Source organism: Stomoxys calcitrans, chromosome 2 (genome assembly GCF_963082655.1).
Source record: "Stomoxys calcitrans chromosome 2, idStoCalc2.1, whole genome shotgun sequence".
NCBI lineage: Eukaryota > Metazoa > Arthropoda > Insecta > Diptera > Muscidae > Stomoxys > Stomoxys calcitrans.
In genome coordinates this window covers 83,704,672-83,719,960 of record NC_081553.1, presented here as the reverse complement: position 1 = coordinate 83,719,960, position 15,289 = coordinate 83,704,672, and the positions used below count along the sequence as shown (strand labels likewise).

The 15,289-nt window shown below is 39.8% G+C and overlaps 1 protein-coding gene across 5 annotated transcripts in view; it reads left to right on the top strand.

Moving 5' to 3' along the window:
- Window positions 1-455: 455 nt before the first annotated feature.
- LOC106083323 (discs overgrown protein kinase) overlaps window positions 456-15,289 on the top strand; it is a 31,695-nt gene continuing 16,861 nt past the window's right edge. The window contains exon 1 of one of the 5 annotated variants that reach the window (XM_013246259.2): window positions 456-676. The gene's annotated coding sequence lies outside the window, so the exon portion shown is untranslated. The other 4 variants (XM_013246258.2, XM_013246257.2, XM_013246260.2 and 1 more) reach the window with 4 other exon arrangements.

The window sequence follows — 15,289 nt, the reverse complement described above, 5'->3', positions numbered from 1 at the left end:
TTGTATATATCCACTTTAACATTTGAAGTTATGTCATTTGCTAATCAAGGTAGTTTCGTTGGGGTTAGATTTTTGTTGTTGTGCTAACGACAATACCTCTTAATTGTACCATGAATAAATACGTATATATCACAAAAAAAAGTGTGGTAGATTGGCCAAACGAATGCAAAGGTGTATACTGGGCATTATCCAAACTTTATTTGTCTACAATAATGTATTTTTTTGTATGTATGTTTATTTAAGTCTTCTTTTATTTCGATTACATGGCAGTGAAACCCTCCTATGAGAAACCCCCTAGATTGTTCAATTAAATCTCTCCGGTGCTCGCGCGCGGCCTCTAGCGGATTTTCATTGCAAAAGCAATTGGTATGCAAAAATTACCATAGTGAATGACAAATGACGTACACCAAACAATATGGCATGATTTGACAACGTGGAGGATGTACACATTTTAACAACGCTGGGCCTTGTTGGTGAACGCGAAAATATGTCAAATGAGAATTCGAATTTCGAAATTCCACACAATTTTTTCACAATGGCGAAGTAAAATTCATGGCACACGGAAATTTAAAGAAACCGAAATAGTTATATTTTTTATTTAACTAAATTACCCTAAGAATAAGTCCATGAAATAAATGCTAAACAACAATATCAAATAAACTACAAAATTATAAATGTAAGTGTGAAAAAGAAATCAAAGAAAAATTCTAAAAGTAACATAACGCAAAGCTTTGTATACGTAAATGAAAAAAGGTGAAGGTGAGACCACAAAAAAATAGCATATGAGAGCAAAAGCAAATACATGAAATGTGTAGCAGCGAGGTTAAAGCAATTTTGCGGAAAGTGAAAATTTGTTGCCAAGTTTTATGTTAGAGTGAAGCATTTAAATTTTGTGAATATTATTGCATGACTTCGGAAATTATATTTTTTTTGAAAGAAGGAAGGAAAAATATGTTTCTTACGAAAGAAAAAAATGTATGCTAAAAAGTGTCAAATGCAGTGACAATCAGAAATGTGCAGTCCCTTGATGAGCGTTAGACGAAAAGAGACAAACATATAACAGCGTCTCGAGTGCCCAGTGTGTGTAGATTTAAGTCTCATTTTCGATATCCAAAGAAGAAAAAGAAAAAATTAAACTTCCGGACGGACATCGTCGACTTTGCCATCGTTCGAAGGCGACGGAGAATTCGAACAAGATTGTTTGTGTATGTATGTATGTCTAGTTGTTACTTCTTTACTTAGTTGTTTTTTTTTTTGCTACATTATTCTGTAAAGCCAATCAAAAAAAAAATGCAAAAAAGTGTAATTGCAATATCGTTGATAGAACATTTCAAAGTGCAAACAAAAGTGTGTGCTTGTGCGAGAAAATAAGAAGAGTTGCGTAAAAAACATGTGGGAAATGTTTAGAAAACTGCGTGCTTAGAATTCATGTCCCTACTCGAGCACAAACTTACACACACTCGCATTCTGTGTGCTATGCTGCTAAGTGCAGCACATATGGAACAACAATTTGACATCCGAATCTCCGAAAACGACAAAAATAAAAAAACAGGCACACGCACACACACTAACACTGTCATCACATCATAGCCACCACTTGATACTAAACAAAGAAAATTTCGAAAATCTCTCGGAGGAGCAAACAAAAACGAAACGACTAAAGGAAAAAAGAAATCACTTTTCGAAATGTTAATGGCAAATAAACTGTGTTTATGTGATTTTTTCCAATCAATAATGGCCACTAGTGTTTAATTAATAAAAAGAAGTATTAATAGCAGCCAATGTATTAATGAATGCCTATGAAAAAGAAGACCTAGCGCTAACAAACCAGCAATGGTGAGCACATTGGCCTTTTGCCTATAAATTCAAGCATCGCTCCCCAGCACCTAAATTCGATTTGTTTTCTCCCATAGATTTTCCCGTATTGCCTTGAAATTTTTGTTTGTTTATCCATTATTCCGGCCATAATGCCCTTGTGTGAGATTTAGTTTTTTTGTCGGTTCATCTTGAAAATATGCCAAGCATAGTAGTCTTCTTGTATTTTTTATAGGTTATTGACTTTGTGATAGCTGTAAACCAAAGTGTTAGCCGTTGTCCTCTTTCTCAACATTATCATCATTTGTTTCCTTTCCCTTCCTTCCTTTCATCCGTGCTACACTACAATTCTATCGCAGCAGCATTATAATTATTATCATTGACAAGTCTCTGCTCATCCCTTTGGCATGCATTTTCTTGTCTATCACCTATTATTTCTATTTCCATGACATTTCCTATACATCTAGTTACTCCCATTGTATAGGGTCTTTGAATAATTCCAATAAATTTTTGTATTTTTCCTATTGCTCGGTGTGTGTCGCCGCCGCCAATTCGGTTTGTGCATAAATTTGAGTTTTGTGTCATTTAATGCCGAAGCTTCTTTTGTTGGGAATTTTATTGAATATTCTGTCCAAAGTAACGGATCCGTGGTTGGCAGGCGAATATATTTTCATTCCTTGTGTCTGTTTTTCGGTGTTTTCTTTTGAAATACGAGGTTGGCTTTGTAAGTAATGGAGCGAAAATTCTAAAAAGTTAGCAATATATTAAAAAATATGCCTCAGTGTAAAACACAATGCTACAAAAACCACAGCAACCAAAGCCTGATGGTGGTAATCGAACCCATGACCCATTCATTGGCAATTTAAGCAGGTTAACAATTCAACTTAAGGTTACTGTGTCCGCTTTTCGCGAATACTTTCCACTCAGTAGGACATTCCCTCATTGCATATGGAATATTTTTAAAAAATATTATGGTATCATTTAGATTTTGAAGTTTTTCAAAAAGTTATCGCGAAAAACATGAGTTTTCTACTGCTAAAAACGAACATAGTACCAGCATTTACTGGGCGCTTTGTGACTTTGTCCCCAAACACCAGTAAATAACATCTGGCTTGCACTGGGTAGTGCTAAAATAAAACAAGCCCAAAAATTAAAAAACAGTATCTTGTATACAAATATTCTCTCAAGCTAACATACGAACAAATCATTCTTTTAACATTAAAATATGCATGAATGGGCAGGACCAATTGATTTGGTTCTGATTTTAAAAATAAAAACAGTTACAACCACACGTACAAACCCCTAGTTTCTACCTGTAAATAATTTTAAATGGGTAATTTGATTAGTACAAATGTGTTTGTTTGTGCGTGGCGCTTTTTAAACGTGTAGCCGGCTTAAAAGGTATCCAGTTGGCATCCTTAAGGAATTTCACCACCAAAAGTTATCGAATTGTTCTAACACCCAGCGATAAGTGAAAACATCGATTGTTGTATCTCGCATCTCTGCAGTAGAAATGAAAAAATTAAATTTAAAACAAACGGGGAAAATAAAATTATAATTTACAATTAAAAGACTACAGATGTCATTCTTGCATTTCAAATATAGTGGAGAACACGATAAAATATAAGTAGTACCCAATCATTGTGAGTGACAAAAGTTTAAAATATATGTTATTTGTAAGTTTTTGTATCGGATCTCCATCTTATGTTAAATGTAATGGAATACTTCAGAAGCCATTTATGTTCTGTCGTACAATATAAATATGCTCTTAGGATGGTACTTTGAAACGATCTTGAAAGTGTATGTTGTGTCTTCGTACTTAATTTATTGGGTTGCCCAAAAAGTAATTGCGGATTTTTTAAAAGAAAGTAAATGCATTTTTTATAAAACTTAGAATGAACTTTAATCAAATATACTTTTTTACACTTTTTTTCTAAAGCAAGCTAAAAGTAACAGCTGATAACAGACAGAAGAAAGAATGCAATTACAGAGTTACAAGCTGTGAAAAAATTTGTCAACGCCGACTATATGAAAAATCCGCAATTACTTTTTGGGCAACCCAATAATAGCTAGGTTAGGTTGATGGGCTTGGAACTTGCAACCTTTATCGAAGCTAACCATCGCAAATACAACTAGAACCATCTGGTTTCAAGTTAAGTTGGATTGAAAGTACAGATAAACGGGTGATGCCCGTCTTGCGGCCTCTGGCTACAAGTGGGACACATATCTAACACATTGGCATCAATTCCAGCCCAATAGGAATAAAGAAGCTGCTTTTGATCAAATGATGTTGTTGTTTTTGTAGCAGTTTGTTGGTGATGGTCTCTGCGATAACAACCCAAAAGGTATCGAATAGATAGCATGTAATTATGTCTTCGTGGCATGTGGGGAGTATGTCAAAAGCTGTCAAATGTGACGCCAAGTACTTTGGGACACTTGATGGTCGAAATCATTTCTCCATCGACCATGATAGTTAGCTCGGCATTCACCCCACGCGTATTTGTAGTGAACAATGTGGCTGAAGATTTTGTGGCAGCTTACTCAGATTTCTTGCTACTTGTCCCCAAATACAATAGTTTGACATGGCTGACCGTGTCGAATGCCTTCAATAGGTCCAGTGCCACAAGGACCGTCCTATCAAATGGCCTAGGCTCATTAAAGCCACGGCAAATGTGTTCGGTGATGGCATACAAAGCAGTTGTTGTGCTATGCAGTCTTCGGAAACCATGTTGATGTTCGGCGAATGGAAATTCTCCTACCAGGTTCGGGAGGAGTAATGCCTCAAGCGTCTTTGCTACTGGTGAGTGAAGGGAGATCCGTCTGTACGACACCCCCAAACTCGGGTCCTTTCCAGGCTTCAGTATCGGGATCACTCTGCCCATTCTCCAGACATCGGGAACTATAAGAGTGTTCAACGACAGGCTGAAGACAGTAATAAGGCATTCTACTCCAAGTATATCAGCATCAGTGTAGAGATTTCGTCGGGGATTAACGCCTTGGATGATTTGGCGCCAGGCATGACATTCGTAACTTCGCCCACTGTAAATTGTGATGGCTGTCCTACGACTCAGAGACCACAGATATGACCAATGTCTCTCCTCCTAGCCCTGTCACTCTCGGGATGCACAATAAATTGATGGTTAAACAACCTGGCGCATCTCTTGGGATCAGTCACGATTACGCCACCAAAAGTGACTGTGGTCCTATCATCCCGTCTACCGGGGTTCGAGAGTGACTGACCACAGCTTGTCTAAACCAGTGCTTAGATTACATTGCTCCAAGTTTTCCAGCCGCAAATTCCGCCTATGTTCGTTGACTACCCTGTTTATTTTCAGATTCAGCTCGCTGATTATCGGGTTAGGGGGTCCGTACAACGAATCCCATCACGCCCGTCTTCGACCGGATGGTCGGACGATTGTGAGAATTATGGCAAGGTAGTCTGATCCCATAGAAATGACGGCTTGTCAGAATACGTCACTCAGGAAATCAGGGGTGCAATGGAAATGTCTGACGAGCTGTTACACCTCTCTGTAATTCTAGGGGGCATCCTCATTCACAGTGCAAAACGTGGAGCCTTCCATCTGCTCTGCCAAAGTAATGCCCCGCTGGTCATTATCTAGCGGAGCGCATTAAAGTCCCCTAGAACCAGACGATTATGGCCAAATAGTAGCCCACTTATGTCGCCTGACTACCAACCGACGGTATTTACTCATTGTATAGGTCTATGTCGACAGTACCGGACCTGGCTGCTATCCCCATGTACTCCATGTAGCGGTCACTGACGCCAGGCGCAGACGAGATGGGTCTATACTGCACGGAATGATGTATCACAAAGACCAATCCCCCACCTCCATTCCTTAAGCGATCCTTACGTAGCACATTATATCCGTGACAACTGTGCAAGCTGCAGGTGTTGGTCCGCTTTATATACTTCCGACTCATAAAATTCACAATCTAGTCGATCTTGCCACGGAGACCGTTGAAATTTGATTGCAAAAACGATACAATTCCCGGCACTGGCCTGGCAATATTGTGGCTGGGATGCTGCTTTTGCGTATATTGCCGCACGGGAGAGGTTGGAGGGGTTACACAGTCCAACGATGCTTGTAACCCACTACTGTCTATGTTCGCGCAGCATCTTGCAACATATTCAGTGAGACTATACTCCCGTAGTGATGTAAGGAAAGAGCAATATCGGAAATGTACCCACTCTATGCACCGGTTACACCTCACTGACATCGACCGATGATGGAGGCGATTGTAGCAAATCGAACAGAGACAGCAAAAAGAAAAGTGTTGCACTGGCTTGGTCCTGAGAATTCTGAAAAATCTTTATGTAAAGTATAAAGTATGTAAAGTAGTGGGTCTAAAATCGAACCATGTGGTCCACCAGCAAAAATGGAAATAATTCCAGATTTTATTCCATTTAACTCGAAAAATTGAGTTGTACCAAACATGTTCGACATTAAAAGTTTGCAAGCAAATCAGAAAAACAAAGTTGTTTCTAAGTTTCTCAATCATATTCCGGAGTTAAAAGCCTTTGACAAGTCAAGAGATAGGAGAGCACTATCTTTAATATTATTCCTAATGGATCCAGTAAGATGTAGCAACATTAAAGTGGTACTGTGACCTGAGCGAAAGGCATATTGGGAATCTAAGATCTTTCGTTTGCTATTCATCATTATCTGCTCCTTAAGAATATGTTCAAAAAGCTTAGAACGAACTGCAAGAATTGAAATGGGCCTTAAGTCCTCCGTGCTGCGAATAACAGTAGTTGACTTGGGTATTGACACCACACGCGCATTTTTTCAGGTGAAAACTGTAAATAAATGAAGAATTAAGTCAGAAGTATACGGAAGCAAGCTTTAAAAATTGGTAATAGATACCATCAACACCAACCGACTTTTTTTCCATACCATCGCAACATCGTTAACATTAATACAGCTAAAAGAAAACAGCTCTTTTAAGTCAGGGAATGAGTGGATAACAGCACCTGAGTCTCTGTTAGATTGAACACTCGTAGCAACAAAATTATTAATTATATTAACATCACCAACATAATGCAGTATTTTATCACAAAACAACCCGAGCCTTTGATAAGACGCCAAACCCCCTTAGAATCCTAATTGCCAAAACACTTAGAAAAATGCTTACACCTTTCCTCACGTATAAATCGTCACCAAAGCTATGAAATCTTCGCCTTAGAAAAGATAAAAACGAGAATAGCTTATAAAAGAACAAAGCAACACGAGCACTTAAATCGTTTGCGTCGGAACTATAGAAGAAGAATTATCGAAGGTGGACAAGCATTGTAATAAACCGTCCCAGTCAATGTTTTCATAGTCACTCTATTAATTCCTCACATGAAATAAGATCAATAAACCAGTCCAACTGCGTTTGATTTCATTCTCATGCAGCTTCGGTATACATCTATCGTCTAGACGCAAGAAAATTCAAATATCTGAGAACAATACTGTGGATTTGGACGAATATCCGTTATGTGCTCACATATCCCAACTAAAGTGATAAAATCAGATCAAGCCAAATAGGCTGAAAATGATAACTTTATCGATAAATTATTATATATATGTATTATCGTTGACCATCCAAATCCATAAACCACATCTGTCTAGAAGCGTAGAATTTGCCGAAGCCTACGAACTGTATAGCAAAAATATTCGCACAGGCTGTCGTTGTAGCAATGTGTTGTTATTCATACTTTCGCCTGCTGGATTTTGTTATGTATTCAGATTTAGGAACTCTATGTTGTTGTTGTTGTAGCAGTGTGTTTTACACCGAGACGGCAGCCCTTGCCGATGGAGGATTCCATCGGGTCAATCCGGTACGTACAACCGGCTGCCATGGGATTGAAGGAACTCTATGACTAAGTTGGGTGCGTCCAGAGGGATCTGCTCCCAAGAGAAGTAGTATTGGCTGGACATTTAAATATGAGACGCATGTCATGTGATTCCAGATTAACATCGGGACACAAGTTTTTGATTCACGCCGGCATCAATCCTAGCTCTGTTGAAGTTGAGGTAACTGAGCCGTATATAACTGGGCCAGAACTACCCTAGTTTATAGAGGGATGCTAACTTCTTCAGGTGCAATAGGTGGCGGTCGATTTCTAAGGATTGCGTTCACTCGGTAGCTTTTTGGCGCTTCTGTTACCGTGTATGAGAGCGATGAGAGTGTGGGTGAATGCTGTCTAGACCCCCTTGAAACTCCACCTGACCCAGACGTTCTCGTGTCGCTGAATCTTTCGCTCCAGATCAAGTAGATCAACCTTGACATCTCTGGGCGGTGGATACCTATTCACAAAATGGTGATTGCTTAGACAGCATGTATGTAGTTGTGCCTTCGCTCGGCTAAAATTTGCCACCCGATGGAGGTGGTCCAAATGAAAACTGAAGAGATAGCCCGTCGCAGTACATAGTGTAGCATTCTGACTGGTCTTTTTCAGTTTATCACTGACCGGTCATATGCATTGTATGAAGTCAACTAGATTTTTTGTCACCGCAAGTGCTGTCGGCAACCGAATTGAGGATCCTGTTTTGTGACCTTGTCACAAATGGAAAACAGGCATGTGCGGAAGATGTACAAAGACTGTCAAATGTGGCACCAAGTATATTTGGTATCAACCTCTTCTTCAAGCTTCTGCGCTAATGAGCGATGAGAGTATGGCTAAAGATATTTTGGCTGATATCTTCAAAGTTTTTGGCAGCGAAAGAAACGGGAAGATCGGCAAAGTGGTTGTTCAACATCTTGCAGATGTCATCAACAAAACGGCCCGAAGCCACGATCCGAGTATAAACCGAACTCGTTGCCATCTAAAGTGTGTGAAAAGGTATAAAAAAATAAAACAGGGTCGGATATATTACCCACCTTTAGGAACTCCCTGTTGCACTATATGGAGCTTTTTATCCCTAAATTCCACACACGACTAGCGACCACACAGTAATTTCTGATTCAACTTTTTAGGACCGTCTGCAGCAGCATGTCTTACCGTATCGAAAGCCTTTGAGAGGTCCAGAGCTATAAAATGCGTTCAATCAATGGAGGCCTTGCTGATTTTAAGCAAGTGAAAATTCTATAACAAGACTCGGGAGGAGAAGTGTCTTGACTACCGCAGATAAGGGTGATGTTGCTGTAGCTGTGTGTTATACACCGAGTCGGCAGCCCTTGCCGATGAAGAACTCTATCGGGTCAATCCGGTACGTACAAACGGCTGCCATGGGATTGGTTGTTGAAGGGTGATCTGTCCGTAAAGCTGTCCTTTCCAGGCTTCAGTAGCAGGATCACTCTTTCATTTTCCAGACAGTCATGTATTCGATTTCCAGTATATCCAATTTCATCAGCATTCATTTAGAGATTCCATCAGAGCCCAGCTTCTTAGATGACTTGGCACTGAAGATGAAAGTTAAAACTTCGTCCACTGCAAATTGTGAATGTTGTTCATTGGCTCAAAGACCACGAATATGACGAATGGCTCCCCTCCTTGCCTTGTCACTCTCGGGATGCTTAATATATTGACCTCGAATAACCGGCCTCATGTCTTCGGAACAGTCACTGATAGTTACTGCGCCAAAAGTGACAGGTCCTGTCATCCTTTTTACAGGGGTTCGAAAGTGTGTTATGAAATCTGATAGAAAATGGTGAGAATAATGGGAAAGTGGTCCGATCCCAATAAGATGAAAACGTGGAGATGTCAAACTGCTATGCCAAAGCCAAGCCCCCTCCGGTCTTTAACTTTTGTGCTAAATGTCAATGTAGAGGAACAGGAATGACGGATTATACAAAAATCTTAACGGTGGCCTTCAACAATTTTCACGTCTCTCCCATACCTTTAAAATTTGCTATAAAGAAAGATCCTGTAATCGGTATCTCAAGCCCTAGCTAGCAGCACTTGAAGAGCGTATAGCTAAATAGTTACTTACGGGATGCCATCTGAAGGGTCGCCTCACATCTCTGATATATTTTTAGAAATTTTTAGTCAGTATCTCATTGTGGGTTTATTGTTGTAGCCGCAGATAGACAGCTCCCTAACCTAGTTATATTGGCGTGATGTGGACCTTATTATGTTAAGATTTTTACCAACCTAAATGATACCAACCATTGAAAAAGTGTCATATCGTATTGTCTCGACTTGACTTCACACTCATCAAGAGTAGCCCTTGTATTTGTTAATCGTAAAATTCGAATATTTATACGAACTTGTTGACAACGTCGTCTACGCTTAACTGTGCAAACTGTGGAGGGCTTAATATCTGCATAAAATGTGATACCATTCGGTTAAGTATTAGTTATTTCTCATAATCTACCAATATTGCAATAACTCAATTCCTTCTTACGCTAAATGTCTATTGTCTCATTTAGTCTTTTTCTCCGAAAAATAAAAACAAATTGTGTATTAGTCAGCTGTTATTTACCGTTACACTTTTTGTTTCTGCCTTTAGCCATTCCTGTTTCTACCCACCTTTCTTTCGTTTATTTGAAACGTTCATTCACACGCACTTGCAACGAAAGCATCTCAGGCCACAAAGTGTTTTTAACCATGGTGCATGGCCGGCCGAACCCATAAACTGCTGTCACGTTGCACACTCACTCCACAGCCGTCAATCGACGATTTTGATGATGAGGCAAACAAGCACCAATACTGAATGCAAAACAGACAAATATAACTCATATATACCACCACTAGCATATAGGAAAAGTAGTAAACGAACACACAAAGTGTCTACTGCCATTAGAAAGATGTAAAACAAATCTAGTAGCCTTTCTTGTCAATTAGTAATACAGAAATTTTGTTTCAGCCCTGTTCTTATGGTTTTTTTAATACTTTAAAAGGCCGTTTGGCAGACCACAATGCGACGAGAAAACCCTTTTAAGGCAGAGTTGCCAGACGAGTTTGAAACAAAAATTATAGCAACGTAAATACTTGAACGGTCGCTCACAATGGTAATTGGAAATTTAAAATTTTGCGCCTGAACATTCCACTAAGGAACAGGGGTAACTTTTCACATATTAATGAGTGCACTCTGATTCAAGTTTAAGCTGAAAATGGGTCTTTTTTTATGGCCGAGTCCGAAGGGGGTATCGCAGTGCGACACCTCTTTGGAGAGAAGTTTTTACATGGCATAGTACCTTACAAATGTTGCCAGCATTAGAAAGGAAAATCCATCGCTGAAAATTTTTGTTTTTGATGGTCTCGCCATGATTTGAACCCAGGCGTTCAGGCGGACATGCTAGCCTCTGCGCTACGATGGCCTCACAATGATGACAAGATGGCGGATTGCACCATATGATTTGTGGTTGCTGATATATATTGTATAAATATATTAGTGGTGGGCAAATTAACACTTGTGCACACTATTTCCAAACCCATGGGCTTATGTTCTTGTGCACGTGTTCAATAATGTGTGTGTGTTTTTTTTTTGCCATAGCAGATTGATGACTTTTGTATAGTGAATGACGATGCCCCTACCGTAATTATGGGTGATTTCCCATAATTACGGTAGGGGCATCGGCAGGCTTCATGTGATTTGTCAAGTTTAGCCGTTACCACACTTCCCACTTTTTAACGTTTCAAATTTCTGAGGTAATTCTAATTGAATTAATCGGAACGAGAAGAGGGAAGATAATGAATCACAATGGGCCTTAATCTTGCCAACGTTGATGTCTAGACGAATAAGGTATTTGCATCATCCTAACCTAGGTCATTCGTAAACAACTGGTTATTGTGTATATTTTTAATGCATTTGGGTTGGGTTAGATTGAAGATAGGGTGCAGATATTAATCCACCCCATGTCACTATGAACATACTCCTAGGCCAGTAATCGGTTTGTTGTGCGCTGTAAATACTAAAAAAAGTAACCTCGAAAAAGAGAATACAAGTTTGGATTTCGTGATACTTACAAAATCCTTAATTGCTTTCAATACCACTGCAGTGTCGGTATCTGTTAGACGCGAAAACCGGGCAATGACAAAGAACATGCTCCAACGTCTCATCATCTTCCCCGCATGTCCTACACATGCTATCACTTACCGCACCGATTTTACATAACAATGCTCGTCGTCCTATGTGTCCCGTTATGATACCAATCGCTATTCTGGCCTCCTTCTTACTTCCTTTTAATAATAGCCTCGTCTTCTCATGCTCTGGATCCCCCCATAGAATTTTCGCCGTCCTACCGAGCGTTTCGCTGTTCCACAATGTTGCATGCGCTTTCGTCGCCCACCCGCTAACTCGGATTGCGTCGACCCGGGAGGCTTCGGGTTAAGCAAGTTTATTGACGGTAGTCCTCTGGCCTTCACCGCCATATCGTCTGCCCTTTCATTCGTTCCCCCTTACTCCGTTATGGGCTGGCACCCAAAAGATGCGGATGTTGCCATCCTCAGATAATGCGTTAATATGCTTCTTACACTGCAAGACTGTTCGTGACCTTATTGTCCTGGTTGTTATTGCTCTTACGGCAATTTTACCGTCAGTAAAGATGTTCACAATCGACGTCCTCGCGTTAGCACCACACCACTTCACGCATTCCGTGATCGCCCGGATCTCCGCTTGCAAGGCCGTATTATGGTCAGGCAGTCTAAAACTGATCTCAGTCCATGGGTTCTCAAGTAGACCCCAGGCCCACTCTGTCCTCTAGCTTTGACCCATCAGTGTCTTCCAGATAGCAATACTAGGGCTCCGTCAAAACAAGACTGTGCCGATGCTATCAAGGTTATTCTTAATACATTTACTTTCTCAAAACATTTTTATCGTGTTAACGTCCCTGCATCTATATCTTGGTCTATATATTTTGCCTTTTCTGTTGTTGAAATAATTTCTCTACGCAATCAATCTGGCTTATAGCTAAAAATATCAACTTTGTTTTGTTTTCTGGCATTGATAATTTATTCTTAGCATATAATGGTCCGATAACTTGCGTTGCTATTTTTCTTCTGTCAGTCACTTCATTCCAGAATCTTGTATCACAGTTTTAATTTTGTTCTTGTAGAGACTATTATCTTTCCTATCTTTGGGCAATTATTATTATATCACGGACGGCTTCATTTATTGCTACAATGTACTCCTTTAATGCTTCACAAAACTCGGCTTTGGATCCATATTGTGCAAGAGATGCCATATTCCAGTATTTCGACTCTTTCAACTTTTCCATATGATTTTATTGCATATAATATGGCATCCCCATGTAAAGCGCCTAATAAAAAATACTCTTTTTTTTCATAAAGAGAATGTAATTAGCTGCTTACGGTACTTGCACAGAAATGAAGAGAGTGAGAGAATCCAAATTATCATTAATCAAAAATGTGAATCACGCTAGTTCTTTTTTGTTTTGTCTCAAAATACTGTTAAAGCTAACATCAAAGTATGCACACTCATTGGCTTTATACGTACAACAAAAACAACAGGAAAAGAAATGTTTTTGTTTATAGCACCTAACAATCGGCAATGTATTTATTGTGTGTTGCTGCTGTTGTTGCGCTTGTGTTGTTATTTTGAATAATTCTTTAAGAAAAAGGATTCATATAATTCTGGTTTGTGTTTGACTTTTATGCTCCTCACCACCAATTCATGTTTTCTAATCTATTTTCTTTAATAATGTTGGTAAGAGGGCCCCCGCCCCACAAAAAAAAGAAACTGGTTGAGTTGTTACTTTTTATTTTTGTTTAACTCACTCTATAGGCATGACTGAAGCTATTGTCATCATTATATTCATCATCAGCGTGTGTGTGTGTGTGTGTGAGTAAAACTCGATGTTGGTTTTGTTGGCTAGTTGGCTGAGTTAACTAACCAGCTAGGGCCCAACAAAACTACCAAAAAAACGCGCGTGATTAACCTGAAAATACAAACAATCTCCTCCGTAGAGAGCCAACTGTGAGAGTATGTTTTATAAACATATTTTCATTTTTGGTAAGTAAATTTCGTCTATTTTCTTTTCGTGTTTATTGCCACTTAGTATGATTTATACAAAATATGGTCCTAACTTTTGGAGTTTTGTATTTAATTACCCTCGTGCCATATACTTATACTCATACATTGTGGGTTTTTGATGGGGTATGCATAGCTCTTTAATTTGATGTTCCTTCTCTAATTTCGAAGTACGTTGCGTAAACGGATATATGTCACACACACACGCCAAATATACCATCACCTAACCAACGGTTCTACCAATTCAAATCTATAGCAACAACAAATGTTCGTTTTGTTGCAATATAAAAATAAAGAAACCATTTTATTTCTTTACATACTTTGTTTATGGTTTTTTGCGAGCCTGATTCATGCAAACATATACATACATATGTATGCGTATGTACATTCAAAATGTAATATTTGTATGACGGCTTTAAAAATTTGCTGTTGTTGTTGTGGGAGCCACGTATCCGCATATAGAGATAGCGATCCGCGTCAAGCTCTATAGGGCAGATCGCCGTGGGAAGGTGATGGTCATTGGTTATTTGAGTATTTAAGTAAAAACCGGTGCCGCTAAGCTTACCACAGATACTTTCCACTCAAAAACATTCCACTATCCTCAATCTTTCAACTCGCCTGGCAGCTGTCAGCGAAGAACAGACAGATCTAAAGTTGCAGCGTGTGTGATGCTCATAGTTAATCCAGTTGTCGGTATCGTTCCCTCAGCGATAGGTTCTAAACACCGGAAGGAACGATCTTGATACCCAACAAGAGCTTTCCAAGGATCCCTACACCCACAGGCGAGTAGTTCAACAAGAGAAATTTTAAAATTCGCAATGCTGACACTGAGCTTTGTTAATAGCAACACACACGAAGTGTGCTCTTAATAATCCATATAGTGGCCAGGAGATAAAGCTTAGTCCACGGTGGCGTTGCATGCTTTAACATTAACCGGCCTATAGACTGAACTCACCAAGCTCCATAGGTGAATAAGCTCGTTCCGATCCCTTGAACCGATCGCCGTTGGGATATTATGGACATCAGTTATTAAACTCGCCTTGTCATATCGAGCATCTTTGGCACCCAGCATTATAGCAAGAGCCGGTGTCGCCCCACTTCACACTGAGACTCTCCACTCGATATCTCTGATTGTCTGCGACTGCAATTGCAGCTACTCCGTTTACGAAGCATTCCACTATGCGAACCTGTGGTTGTTGTTGTAGCAGTTTATTGTGTTCAATCTTTAGTATGCTTGATTCTGTTGAGTGTCAAGATACAGGAACTCTGCGTCCACAGGGATCTGGGTCTGAGTCGAGTGGGTCTGGCTGGGCAGTTAAACAGGTGACGTGTATCGTGCGGTCCCTGGTCACAATCGGGACATACATCTTTCACGTCGGCATCAATCCTTGCTCTGGATGGTCTCTGCGATAACAGCCCAAAAGGTATTGCTTAGACAGCATGTAGTTATGTCTTCGCACTGGTAGAGGTGTCTCCTGATGGAGGTGGTCCACATGAGAACTGAGGAGACAGCCCGTCGCAGTTCGGAGGGCGGC